General features: G+C 42.0%; 1 protein-coding gene across 1 annotated transcript in view; it reads left to right on the top strand.

Moving 5' to 3' along the window:
• LOC117486466 overlaps positions 1 to 16,000 on the top strand; it is a 197,271-nt gene that overhangs the window by 132,259 nt on the left and 49,012 nt on the right. The window lies entirely within an intron of this gene.

Genomic DNA, 16,000 nt, shown 5'->3' with positions numbered 1-16,000 from the left:
TATTGTAACAGAAACTGAGGGAACCACAACCAAACCTGCAGAAACTACAACATCATCAGGAACAACAGTAAATGTTGCAACAACTAAACCACCTAAAGAAGTCACCACTGGTCCAGTAACAACCTCTACCACAGCTGTGGTTGAGACTACAACCACGTCGCCAGTTGTTACAACAGAGAGTCCTGAAACTACAGTTGTAACATCAAAACCCTCTGTAGTTACCACAACTACTGAACTTCCTGTAACAGAAACTGAGGGAACCACAACCAAACCTGCAGAAACTACAACATCATCAGGAACAACAGTAAAGGTTGCAACAACTAAACCACCTAAAGAAGTCACCACTGGTCCAGTAACAACCTCTACCACAGCTGTGGTTGAGACGACAACGACGTCGCCACGTGTTATAACAGAGAGTCCTGAAACTACAGTTGTAACATCCAAACCCTCTGTGGTTACCACAACTACTGAAATGATTGTAACAGAAACTGAGGGAACCACAACCAAACCTGCAGAAACTACAACATCATCAGGAACAACAGTAAAGGTTGCAACAACTAAACAACCTAAAGAAGTCACCACTGGTCCAGTAACAACCTCTACCACAGCTGTGGTTGAGACGACAACGACGTCGCCAGTTGTTACAACAGAGAGTCCTGAAACTACAGTTGTAACATCCAAACCCTCTGTGGTTACAACAACTACTGAAATTATTGTAACAGAAACTGAGGGAACCACAACCAAACCTGCAGAAACTACAACATCATCAGGAACAACAGTAAAGGTTGCAACAACTAAACCACCTAAAGAAGTCACCACTGGTCCAGTAACAACCTCTACCACAGCTGTGGTTGAGACGACAACGACGTCGCCAGGTGTTATAACAGAGAGTCCTGAAACTACAGTTGTAACATCCAAACCCTCTGTGGTTACAACAACTACTGAAATGATTGTAACAGAAACTGAGGGAACCACAACCAAACCTGCAGAAACTACAACATCATCAGGAACAACAGTAAAGGTTGCAACAACTAAACCACCTAAAGAAGGCACCACTGGTCCAGTAACAACCTCTACCACAGCTGTGGTTGAGACTACAACCACGTCGCCAGTTGTTACAACAGAGAGTCCTGAAACTACAGTTGTAACATCAAAACCCTCTGTAGTTACCACAACTACTGAACTTCCTGTAACAGAAACTGAGGGAACCACAGCCAAACCTGCAGAAACTACAACATCATCAGGAACAACAGTAAAGGTTGCAACAACTAAACCACCTAAAGAAGGCACCACTGGCCCAGTAACAACCTCTACCACAGCTGTGGTTGAGACGACAACGACGTCGCCAGGTGTTACAACAGAGAGTCCTGAAACTACAGTTGTAACATCCAAACCCTCTGTGGTTACAACAACTACTGAAATTATTGTAACAGAAACTGAGGGAACCACAACCAAACCTGCAGAAACTACAACATCATCAGGAACAACAGTAAAGGTTGCAACAACTAAACCACCTAAAGAAGTCACCACTGGTCCAGTAACAACCTCTACCACAGCTGTGGTTGAGACTACAACGACGTCGCCAGGTGTTACAACAGAAAGGCCTGAGACTACAGTTGTAACATCCAAACCCTCTGTGGTTACCACAACTACTGAAATGATTGTAACAGAAACTGAGGGAACCACAACCAAACCTGCAGAAACTACAACATCATCAGGAACAACAGTAAATGTTGCAACAACTAAACCACCTAAAGAAGGCACCACTGGTCCAGTAACAACCTCTACCACAGCTGTGGTTGAGACTACAACCACGTCGCCAGTTGTTACAACAGAGAGTCCTGAAACTACAGTTGTAACATCAAAACCCTCTGTAGTTACCACAACTACTGAACTTCCTGTAACAGAAACTGAGGGAACCACAGCCAAACCTGCAGAAACTACAACATCATCAGGAACAACAGTAAAGGTTGCAACAACTAAACCACCTAAAGAAGGCACCACTGGCCCAGTAACAACCTCTACCACAGCTGTGGTTGAGACGACAACGACGTCGCCAGTTGTTACAACAGAGAGTCCTGAAACTACAGTTGTAACATCCAAACCCTCTGTGGTTACAACAACTACTGAAATTATTGTAACAGAAACTGAGGGAACCACAACCAAACCTGCAGAAACTACAACATCATCAGGAACAACAGTAAATGTTGCAACAACTAAACCACCTAAAGAAGTCACCACTGGTCCAGTAACAACCTCTACCACAGCTGTGGTTGAGACTACAACCACGTCGCCAGGTGTTACAACAGAAAGGCCTGAGACTACAGTTGTAACATCCAAACCCTCTGTGGTTACCACAACTACTGAAATGATTCTAACAGAAACTGAGGGAACCACAACCAAACCTGCAGAAACTACAACATCATCAGGAACAACAGTAAATGTTGCAACAACTAAACCACCTAAAGAAGTCACCACTGGTCCAGTAACAACCTCTACCACAGCTGTGGTTGAGACTACAACCACGTCGCCAGTTGTTACAACAGAGAGTCCTGAAACTACAGTTGTAACATCAAAACCCTCTGTAGTTACCACAACTACTGAACTTCCTGTAACAGAAACTGAGGGAACCACAGCCAAACCTGCAGAAACTACAACATCATCAGGAACAACAGTAAAGGTTGCAACAACTAAACCACCTAAAGAAGTCACCACTGGTCCAGTAACAACCTCTACCACAGCTGTGGTTGAGACGACAACGACGTCGCCACGTGTTATAACAGAGAGTCCTGAAACTACAGTTGTAACATCCAAACCCTCTGTGGTTACCACAACTACTGAAATGATTGTAACAGAAACTGAGGGAACCACAACCAAACCTGCAGAAACTACAACATCATCAGGAACAACAGTAAAGGTTGCAACAACTAAACCACCTAAAGAAGTCACCACTGGTCCAGTAACAACCTCTACCACAGCTGTGGTTGAGACTACAACCACGTCGCCAGTTGTTACAACAGAGAGTCCTGAAACTACAGTTGTAACATCAAAACCCTCTGTAGTTACCACAACTACTGAACTTCCTGTAACAGAAACTGAGGGAACCACAACCAAACCTGCAGAAACTACAACATCATCAGGAACAACAGTAAAGGTTGCAACAACTAAACCACCTAAAGAAGGCACCACTGGTCCAGTAACAACCTCTACCACAGCTGTTCTTGAGACTACAACATCAGTGCCAGTTGTTACAACAGAGAGTCCTGAAACTACAGTTGTAAAATCCAAACCCTCTGTGGTTACCACAACTACTGAAATTATTGTAACAGAAACTGAGGGAACCACAACCAAACCTGCAGAAACTACAACATCATCAGGAACAACAGTAAAGGTTGCAACAACTAAACCACCTAAAGAAGTCACCACTGGTCCAGTAACAACCTCTACCACAGCTGTGGTTGAGACTACAACCACGTCGCCAGGTGTTACAACAGAAAGGCCTGAGACTACAGTTGTAACATCCAAGCCCTCTGTGGTTACAACAACTACTGAAATTATTGTAACAGAAACTGAGGGAACCACAACCAAACCTGCAGAAACTACAACATCATCAGGAACAACAGTAAAGGTTGCAACAACTAAACCACCTAAAGAAGTCACCACTGGCCCAGTAACAACCTCTACCACAGCTGTGGTTGAGACGACAACGACGTCGCCAGTTGTTACAACAGAGAGTCCTGAAACTACAGTTGTAACATCCAAACCCTCTGTGGTTACAACAACTACTGAAATTATTGTAACAGAAACTGAGGGAACCACAACCAAACCTGCAGAAACTACAACATCATCAGGAACAACAGTAAAGGTTGCAACAACTAAACCACCTAAAGAAGGCACCACTGGTCCAGTAACAACCTCTACCACAGCTGTGGTTGAGACTACAACCACGTCGCCAGTTGTTACAACAGAGAGTCCTGAAACTACAGTTGTAACATCAAAACCCTCTGTAGTTACCACAACTACTGAACTTCCTGTAACAGAAACTGAGGGAACCACAACCAAACCTGCAGAAACTACAACATCATCAGGAACAACAGTAAAGGTTGCAACAACTAAACCACCTAAAGAAGGCACCACTGGCCCAGTAACAACCTCTACCACAGCTGTGGTTGAGACGACAACGACGTCGCCAGGTGTTACAACAGAGAGTCCTGAAACTACAGTTGTAACATCCAAACCCTCTGTGGTTACAACAACTACTGAAATTATTGTAACAGAAACTGAGGGAACCACAACCAAACCTGCAGAAACTACAACATCATCAGGAACAACAGTAAAGGTTGCAACAACTAAACCACCTAAAGAAGTCACCACTGGTCCAGTAACAACCTCTACCACAGCTGTGGTTGAGACTACAACCACGTCGCCAGTTGTTACAACAGAGAGTCCTGAAACTACAGTTGTAACATCCAAACCCTCTGTGGTTACCACAACTACTGAAATGATTGTAACAGAAACTGAGGGAACCACAACCAAACCTGCAGAAACTACAACATCATCAGGAACAACAGTAAATGTTGCAACAACTAAACCACCTAAAGAAGGCACCACTGGTCCAGTAACAACCTCTACCACAGCTGTGGTTGAGACTACAACCACGTCGCCAGTTGTTACAACAGAGAGTCCTGAAACTACAGTTGTAACATCAAAACCCTCTGTAGTTACCACAACTACTGAACTTCCTGTAACAGAAACTGAGGGAACCACAACCAAACCTGCAGAAACTACAACATCATCAGGAACAACAGTAAAGGTTGCAACAACTAAACCACCTAAAGAAGTCACCACTGGTCCAGTAACAACCTCTACCACAGCTGTGGTTGAGACGACAACGACGTCGCCAGTTGTTACAACAGAGAGTCCTGAAACTACAGTTGTAACATCCAAACCCTCTGTGGTTACAACAACTACTGAAATTATTGTAACAGAAACTGAGGGAACCACAACCAAACCTGCAGAAACTACAACATCATCAGGAACAACAGTAAAGGTTGCAACAACTAAACCACCTAAAGAAGTCACCACTGGTCCAGTAACAACCTCTACCACAGCTGTGGTTGAGACGACAACGACGTCGCCAGGTGTTATAACAGAGAGTCCTGAAACTACAGTTGTAACATCCAAACCCTCTGTAGTTACCACAACTACTGAAATGATTGTAACAGAAACTGAGGGAACCACAACCAAACTTGCAGAAACTACAACATCATCAGGAACAACAGTAAATGTTGCAACAACTAAACCACCTAAAGAAGTCACCACTGGTCCAGTAACAACCTCTACCACAGCTGTGGTTGAGACTACAACCACGTCGCCAGTTGTTACAACAGAGAGTCCTGAAACTACAGTTGTAACATCAAAACCCTCTGTAGTTACCACAACTACTGAACTTCCTGTAACAGAAACTGAGGGAACCACAACCAAACCTGCAGAAACTACAACATCATCAGGAACAACAGTAAAGGTTGCAACAACTAAACCACCTAAAGAAGGCACCACTGGTCCAGTAACAACCTCTACCACAGCTGTTCTTGAGACTACAACATCAGTGCCAGTTGTTACAACAGAGAGTCCTGAAACTACAGTTGTAACATCCAAACCCTCTGTGGTTACCACAACTACTGAAATTATTGTAACAGAAACTGAGGGAACCACAACCAAACCTGCAGAAACTACAACATCATCAGGAACAACAGTAAAGGTTGCAACAACTAAACCACCTAAAGAAGTCACCACTGGTCCAGTAACAACCTCTACCACAGCTGTGGTTGAGACTACAACCACGTCGCCAGGTGTTACAACAGAAAGGCCTGAGACTACAGTTGTAACATCCAAGCCCTCTGTGGTTACAACAACTACTGAAATTATTGTAACAGAAACTGAGGGAACCACAACCAAACCTGCAGAAACTACAACATCATCAGGAACAACAGTAAAGGTTGCAACAACTAAACCACCTAAAGAAGTCACCACTGGCCCAGTAACAACCTCTACCACAGCTGTGGTTGAGACGACAACGACGTCGCCAGTTGTTACAACAGAGAGTCCTGAAACTACAGTTGTAACATCCAAACCCTCTGTGGTTACAACAACTACTGAAATTATTGTAACAGAAACTGAGGGAACCACAACCAAACCTGCAGAAACTACAACATCATCAGGAACAACAGTAAAGGTTGCAACAACTAAACCACCTAAAGAAGGCACCACTGGTCCAGTAACAACCTCTACCACAGCTGTGGTTGAGACTACAACCACGTCGCCAGTTGTTACAACAGAGAGTCCTGAAACTACAGTTGTAACATCAAAACCCTCTGTAGTTACCACAACTACTGAACTTCCTGTAACAGAAACTGAGGGAACCACAGCCAAACCTGCAGAAACTACAACATCATCAGGAACAACAGTAAAGGTTGCAACAACTAAACCACCTAAAGAAGGCACCACTGGCCCAGTAACAACCTCTACCACAGCTGTGGTTGAGACGACAACGACGTCGCCAGGTGTTACAACAGAGAGTCCTGAAACTACAGTTGTAACATCCAAACCCTCTGTGGTTACAACAACTACTGAAATTCTTGTAACAGAAACTGAGGGAACCACAACCAAACCTGCAGAAACTACAACATCATCAGGAACAACAGTAAAGGTTGCAACAACTAAACCACCTAAAGAAGTCACCACTGGTCCATTAACAACCTCTACCACAGCTGTGGTTGAGACTACAACGACGTCGCCAGGTGTTACAACAGAAAGGCCTGAGACTACAGTTGTAACATCCAAACCCTCTGTGGTTACCACAACTACTGAAATGATTGTAACAGAAACTGAGGGAACCACAACCAAACCTGCAGAAACTACAACATCATCAGGAACAACAGTAAATGTTGCAACAACTAAACCACCTAAAGAAGGCACCACTGGTCCAGTAACAACCTCTACCACAGCTGTGGTTGAGACTACAACCACGTCGCCAGTTGTTACAACAGAGAGTCCTGAAACTACAGTTGTAACATCAAAACCCTCTGTAGTTACCACAACTACTGAACTTCCTGTAACAGAAACTGAGGGAACCACAACCAACCCTGCAGAAACTACAACATCATCAGGAACAACAGTAAAGGTTGCAACAACTAAACCACCTAAAGAAGTCACCACTGGTCCAGTAACAACCTCTACCACAGCTGTGGTTGAGACTACAACGACGTCGCCAGGTGTTATAACAGAGAGTCCTGAAACTACAGTTGTAACATCCAAACCCTCTGTGGTTACCACAACTACTGAAATGATTGTAACAGAAACTGAGGGAACCACAACCAAACCTGCAGAAACTACAACATCATCAGGAACAACAGTAAAGGTTGCAACAACTAAACCACCTAAAGAAGTCACCACTGGTCCAGTAACAACCGCTACCACAGCTGTGGTTGAGACGACAACGACGTCGCCAGGTGTTACAACAGAAAGGCCTGAGACTACAGTTGTAACATCCAAGCCCTCTGTGGTTACAACAACTACTGAAATTATTGTAACAGAAACTGAGGGAACCACAACCAAACCTGCAGAAACTACAACATCATCAGGAACAACAGTAAAGGTTGCAACAACTAAACCACCTAAAGAAGTCACCACTGGCCCAGTAACAACCTCTACCACAGCTGTGGTTGAGACGACAACGACGTCGCCAGTTGTTACAACAGAGAGTCCTGAAACTACAGTTGTAACATCAAAACCCTCTGTAGTTACCACAACTACTGAACTTCCTGTAACAGAAACTGAGGGAACCACAGCCAAACCTGCAGAAACTACAACATCATCAGGAACAACAGTAAAGGTTGCAACAACTAAACCACCTAAAGAAGGCACCACTGGCCCAGTAACAACCTCTACCACAGCTGTGGTTGAGACGACAACGACGTCGCCAGTTGTTACAACAGAGAGTCCTGAAACTACAGTTGTAACATCCAAACCCTCTGTGTTTACAACAACTACTGAAATTATTGTAACAGAAACTGAGGGAACCACAACCAAACCTACAGAAACTACAACATCATCAGGAACAACAGTTAAGGTTGCAACAACTAAACCACCTAAAGAAGTCACCACTGGTCCAGTAACAACCTCTACCACAGCTGTGGTTGAGACTACAACGACGTCGCCAGGTGTTACAACAGAGAGTCCTGAAACTACAGTTGTAACATCCAAACCCTCTGTGGTTACCACAACTACTGAAATGATTGTAACAGAAACTGAGGGAACCACAACCAAACCTGCAGAAACTACAACATCATCAGGAACAACACTAAATGTTGCAACAACTAAACCACCTAAAGAAGGCACCACTGGTCCAGTAACAACCTCTACCACAGCTGTGGTTGAGACTACAACCACGTCGCCAGTTGTTACAACAGAGAGTCCTGAAACTACAGTTGTAACATCAAAACCCTCTGTAGTTACCACAACTACTGAACTTCCTGTAACAGAAACTGAGGGAACCACAACCAAACCTGCAGAAACTACAACATCATCAGGAACAACAGTAAAGGTTGCAACAACTAAACCACCTAAAGAAGTCACCACTGGTCCAGTAACAACCTCTACCACAGCTGTGGTTGAGACTACAACGACGTCGCCAGGTGTTATAACAGAGAGTCCTGAAACTACAGTTGTAACATCCAAACCCTCTGTGGTTACCACAACTACTGAAATGATTGTAACAGAAACTGAGGGAACCACAACCAAACCTGCAGAAACTACAACATCATCAGGAACAACAGTAAAGGTTGCAACAACTAAACCACCTAAAGAAGTCACCACTGGTCCAGTAACAACCTCTACCACAGCTGTGGTTGAGACTACAACCACGTCGCCAGGTGTTACAACAGAAAGGCCTGAGACTACAGTTGTAACATCCAAGCCCTCTGTGGTTACAACAACTACTGAAATTATTGTAACAGAAACTGAGGGAACCACAACCAAACCTGCAGAAACTACAACATCATCAGGAACAACAGTAAAGGTTGCAACAACTAAACCACCTAAAGAAGTCACCACTGGTCCAGTAACAACCTCTACCACAGCTGTGGTTGAGACTACAACGACGTCGCCAGGTGTTACAACAGAAAGGCCTGAGACTACAGTTGTAACATCCAAACCCTCTGTGGTTACCACAACTACTGAACTGATTGTAACAGAAACTGAGGGAACCACAACCAAACCTGCAGAAACTACAACATCATCAGGAACAACAGTAAAGGTTGCAACAACTAAACCACCTAAAGAAGTCACCACTGGCCCAGTAACAACCTCTACCACAGCTGTGGTTGAGACGACAACGACGTCGCCAGGTGTTACAACAGAAAGGCCTGAGATTACAGTTGTAACATCAAATCCTTCTGTCGGTACCACAACCACACGTGTACCATCAACAACAACAACTCATGGAACCACAGCCAAACCTTCAGAAACAACAACATCAGCAGGAACAACAGTAAAAGTTGCAACAACTAAACCACCAAAAGAAGTCACCACTGTCTTGGTAACAACCTCTACCACAGCTGTGGTTGAAACTACGACCTCAGTGTCAGGTGCCACAACAATTAGTATAGTCACAGGAAAGCCACAAACATCAACAATAATTACAAAACCTTCTATTTTCAACACGACTGTTGTGGCTTCAACTATAACTACAGGAGTAACAGCTAAAGCTACCTCTTCCATTGGCCCAATAACACAGACACTTCCAGGGACCAGAACTGTTTATACTACTGGGAAAGCCGGAACCACAGTTCTTTCCACACCATCACTGTTAACAACAACAACTTCATGTGTGTGCATCGTCAATGGGACCTCACACCAGCCTGGTAAGTTATTCTTGATTTTCCATTATATCATTATTAACTTGTTTTTGTTATCGTGTATTCTCTTTACAGAAGGTGCAGAGACAACCTTTGTTTTTCCTTTTTCTGATAGTGTTTTCTTTGCTCCAAAACATTTTCATCTATAGATCTTAAATAAAATGATTTGTTTTTTACCAGTAAATCCACAGTTCTGTTTTAATATATTGTTTTCCCTATGAACCAAATATGTTTGTAAATGTTTTCACAAAAGTATGTAATTATTTGATACATTTAGTCTCTAATATTAAGAGAAACCAACATTTTTTCAATTCAATTTTGATAAAGACATCATTACAAAGAGTGTCAAGCTTGTTTAATAATAAAATTACTATACAAAAAAATACCTGGCTGAGGTCTTATCAGACCTCAAAGTTGTTTAATGATATGTTGCATCTCATGAATTGAACTACATGTTGATAACATAAACTAGGGATAAGTCAACTTTACAAGACAGATTATTCATGGTTCAGTTTTTCAGGCTAATGTAATGCATACTTGTTTTCATTTTTAAATAAAAGCCGCTATTATCGAACATGGCCTGTTGCCTTAATTCTTTTCCGTTTTCTGTCTGAACCATTTTTTTTAATCAGAAATACCTTTGTTTGATGTAACCTTTATCTCCTCTCTGAATTTCACAGGGGACTTAGTGTACAATGTCACTGATGGCTTAGAGTGGTGCTACGTTGCATATTGCAATGCATCTTGTAAAGTTGAGATCCAATCCTCTTCATGTACCACTACACCAATACCCAGCACAACCGCACAGTCTACCACTGCTTTGTTTGGCACCACTACAAAGGCAACGATTTCTTCCACCACAACTGTTACTATCCCTTCATCCACTCCCTCAACGACCCCAGTGGACTGCAATGATGAGTATCCACCAAGAAAGGTGTGATAAAGATACAATGTTGTTTTAGTCATGATTGTGTTTTTAAACGTTTTTTAACCATTTTGGTTAGACGGTAGCCATGTTATGTCCAAGAATCCAAAATAGAGCCTTTTATCGCAAACAATTATTTGAATGCAATTAATTGTATAACTAACTCGCAATTCCCATACAGAATGGAGAGTCATGGACGGTCAGCAACTGCACCACAGCTACCTGCAACCATGGCACAATCACAAAGACACCTACTAAATGTCCCACAGCACAACAGCCCATATGTGCCAATGGACGCCAAGCTGTCAAAGTCTACGATGATAACGGATGCTGCTTCCACCATGAATGTGAATGTAAGTAGCATTTCAACTTTACAATACAGTTGACCAATTGTTACTTTATATACAGTAGATGATCTTGTGTCAGTGTTACATTATTTTTAGGAAATTAATAGAAATGGCAATATAAACTAGAAAGCACTGAGAGCCAGATTTAGTAAAGCAGCAACCAATCACGTAGTTAGCTGAACAATTCCGGGTACAGCGCTCCACACTCATTCTGAGAGTAAATAAAAACACTTAAAAAATCTGACCTTACTAAACATAGCAAAATATGGATCAGCCAAAATGTATCCTATTATTTGCATGAAAATTATGAGAGAGGCGCTCTTTGCAAACACGTACTTGAATGACATGCAATCTGGTAACTTAAGCCTAGTGTATAAGCTTCATAGATAATGCAACACGAATGTTAATTAAAACGCTATTTCTATTCATGTGCATACCACTGCCAATTAACCACATTCCTCTTTCTAAGATGAATGTATTCATCTAAAATGGAAAATGTTGAACATTTGTAGACATAACTGCTTCAGTAGTACCTCTTAAGTGCTACTCAATGGATTTTGTAGTAAACATCAATTGCCAATAAACAGACATGGCGTTGGAGATAAATATGTTTTCTGCTTGGTTCAGTTGATACACATAATTTTCTTAAATCGTTTTTGTTTTTCTGCAGGTGTATGCAGTATCATGGCTCAAAACCACTACATAACTTTCGATGGAAAATTATTCAATTTCAACGAGAACTGCTCTTACTACCTGGTCAAAGAAATTATTACGAGATATAACCTGACTATTATTGTAAACAACCATGACTGTGAGCCTTCAGAGGTCACATTCTGTCCCCAGACTCTCACTATAACCTACCGATCCTACACAGTTGTTTTGTCTCAGTTGAAGATTGGAGGAACAGCAACTAATGCGGTAATCACGCCTTCAAATTGTCAAATGTATTTGTCGTTCTTCAGAATCAGAATCAGAATACCTTTATTCGTCCCACAGAGGGGACATTTACATTGTTACAGCAGAAAAGAGCCAAAGACAGCTTAATGTTACCTAAGTAGCATGCATACATTTCTTTTTTAAAGTTACACAATTTACAAAAAACACATCCTTTGAGAGTTCTGATGATTTAGAAGGTATTTAGCCAGGTATATATTGCACAGTTATTAACGGCATATATATATATATATAGCACATATTGCACATAGTTGGTGGTTAACAGCAAGGAGTGTTATAGTCTGTGTTGTTGTGTGTGTGTGGGGGTCTACTAGGGGCTGGTGGTGGTTACTTGTGTTACTCTCTCATGTCTTTCATTATTTTGAGAGTGCTAAATGAGTGGTTATTGTGCCAACCAAAGTTATGTGTTTCATGTTATTGTTTGAAATTATACAGTCTTCTCTACTATGTTTTGTGTCCTTGTCCTACAGGTGTATGTGAATCAGAAACGTACATTTCCCGCCTTCAGAAATCCTGTTCTATACATCACTAGCACAGATATGGTGATAACATTGGAGATACCAGAGATCAACACAAAAGTGGTCTATACGGGCTCCTCAATCAGCATTGACCTACCTTACACCCTCTTTGGCGGGAACACTGAAGGACAGTGCGGTGAGTGACACCTTAAATAATTGCATTAAGGAAATAATAAACATTTCAATGCCACTCATAACCAGAGTGCACCCGAGAGCTGCTTGTTGCACTGACTCTGGCAGCCGGTCGTAACGGCAAGAAGGCCCTAATGTTGATAGAAGAATAGTCAACGCAACAGTTCACCGATCTGGAAGAAACCGAATGATCAGGAGAACACCCATTACTGTATGTCTTTACAAACAGGATAAAACTAGTATGTGGTACAGCTAACACCAATTCTGAAAATCTAGAGTGTAAATTTGAGTCGACAGTCTAACACTGCTAAAGAGACTTTTATATTCAAATAAATGTTTAGAGTAAAAAGAAGGATTTCACCGTGTTTAAACTTCAACTCCAGCTGTCTGGAATCAGCAGACAAAGAGAGAACAAGTCCAGCCATGTCAGCAGTCATATTAGAGCAAAACTTTGTTTAGTAATTGCTATTAGTATTACTGAATATCAATATGGTGAAAGGTATATGTTAAAAGTATTAGTGTGGGTATGTGAGGTGCAAGCTCATTGCCTGCCGGTGTGAATGTGAGCATGAAAGGCTGTTGCATGGGATGACCCGGCAATGTGTCTAGGGCGTGCCCTGTCTCTTGCCTCTCACACCAGGATGGGTGGATGTATTAACCCTAACCATTATCATAACAGCTAGTTCTTGCATGAGCCCAAAAACGTTGCCTTCATCCTCCTGTCTCTTTTTCCAGGGACCTGTGATAACTCACAGAACAATGACTGTCGCTCTCCAAACGGCCAGGTGGAAAGCTGCTCAGACTCCGCAGGCCAGTGGCATGTCCCAGGCACACCATGTGTTATCCCCACAACCCCACCTATAACGACAACACCCACACCCACCACAACGCAGCCCCCTTGCAAACCTGCAATTTGTAATATCCTAACAAGCAGGTGAGAAGAACCACCAAATATTCAAAAACGTCTTTATCATCTTCAAGTAATGTATGACAACTACAGCGTTTGGTAGAAAGAAACACGGTTAAATGATAGCTCAAATCTTCAATATAACCTGAAGATGAAAAAAATACTAATATATCAACATTTCATATTGACATAAACTGGGCCAAAGTATTGAGGGATTTTCTTTGACTAAGAAGCCCAGACCTTTATTTAACTAACACTTGACAAAAGAGGTTGACGTTGACTAGGAACAATACACACATACTGTACAGTACCTACTGAGCCACAGCACCCCAAGACATTTGATCAAACCATTAGTCTAACCAACATTGTACCAGTAATAGTTACTTGATGATAGAAATAAGAGAACAATTTAAAGTAAGAGAATAAGGGATGAGAAAAATAATGTAATCTTTATTGAAATGCATGTTGAAGGCATGTTTATTTGATTGCCTTCCTTCACATCTTAGATTATGTTTATATTTTTCGTATTACTTTCCCTGACATTCTGTACTGGCTTGTGTGTTCCTTGTAGTGTTTTTAAGGCATGCCACACAGTCATACCTCCGGGACCATTTGTGCAATCCTGTGTGTCTGACAATTGCAACAGTGACAATAACACCTGCACCAGCCTGGAGGCCTATGCCACTGGGTGCTCTAATGAAGGAGTCTGTATCGACTGGAGGAATGCGACCAATGGGCGCTGTGGTAAGATAAAGTCAATAGGGTATATAAGTATAGGTGTTGCATGGAGTTTTGATCAAATGTGCATATAAACATGTTTGAATTTTACAGAGCACACGTGTCCAAAAAACAAAGTGTACAAGGCCTGTGGGACCAGCGTAGAGCCTACATGCAATGACAGGTAACAAATGTGATCTTCGTTGATTGTTTGTTTGGCTTTAGAGATCTTAACATTTGCACACCAAGTTGTATTTTGAGGGTTATTTTAATTATTGAACAACTACAGTGCTCTGGGTCAATCCAAAATGTTAATGAACTTCAAACCTGAATATATAAGAGAGTAAAAGAGAGGTTTTGGCTTTCTTAGGAGAATATCTATGTGTGCACAATGATTGGGCAACTATTAGAGTGCATAATTAATATGCAACTAAAGGGAAAACGGATATTTTCCATCTCACATGTTAAAGTGAGAATAATAAACAAACAACTCAAAATGTACAAATTAACTTCTTGACAAAAAAAAAAAAAAAAAAGAACAGGCAATATACCAATATAGCCACCCTTCTTTTCAATAACGGTCACAAGCCTTCCATTCATTGAGTCTGTCAGTTTCTTGATCTGTTGACGATCAACCACAGCCTCCCAGACTCTGTTCAGAGAGGTTTTCTTTAAGGCCTTTATTGGCTAGCCATCAGTGGACTACTTTGATGCATGCGATGGAGCATTATCCTGCATAAAATCATGGTCTTCCTGAAAGATGTAGACTGTTCCCTGTACCACTGATGGAAGAAAGTGTCTTCTAAAAACCGGCAGTAGGTTTGGGTGTTGAATTTGCGTCCATCTTCAACCCGAAAAGGTCCAACAAGCTCATCTTTAATAATGCCAGCCTGGACCTGGACCTGTACCTATAATCAATAAATGATTACGGGATTTTCAGTTCTGACGGGGCGCTTCTATTCTAACCGGCGCTGAGCGGGGGCGAAAGAGAGTGAACGATACAGGGAGAGAAACACAGAAGAAGAGACGAGTTAGCGGAGAGACGAGAGAGCGACAGACAGGGAGAGATGAATAAGTACACATGGCGCTCTCTAAGAAAAGAGAAGTGGACAGTGAAAACAGAGCTTTAACCCAGAATGGACAGATTCATCCATGTTCATCCTGCCCACTGGGAGAACAGCACCAGTGTGTCTCATACGCTCAGAGACGTGGCGCTCATTAAAAGTGCCAATATACCCACTCGAGTCTGAACTGAGGTCAATAAGCTGATTTTAGTTCCTGGCAGGACAAGCTAGAGCTCAGTTCTCTCACTGAACAAAAGAAAGTGGGGGGTGGGATATAAGAGGGACAGAGAAACTGTCAAACTGTTAAGATGTGTTGAGACTGATATAAGTTAAAATGTGACACAGTTGTTGAATTTAAGATGAATAGCCCTGATATAGGGTGTTGATCTCCTTACACCCTCTTTCATATGCTTTATACAGATTGGAATTTGAAAATATGCATTAAAATGATGATATGGTCAAAATACTAATTTGCCTAATAATTGTGCACACAGTGTAGAGTCCTTTCATCACTGTATT

Source organism: Trematomus bernacchii, unplaced genomic scaffold (assembly GCF_902827165.1).
Source record: "Trematomus bernacchii unplaced genomic scaffold, fTreBer1.1, whole genome shotgun sequence".
Classification (NCBI taxonomy): Eukaryota; Metazoa; Chordata; class Actinopteri; order Perciformes; family Nototheniidae; genus Trematomus; species Trematomus bernacchii.
This window is presented reverse-complemented; position numbering and strand designations above follow the sequence as displayed.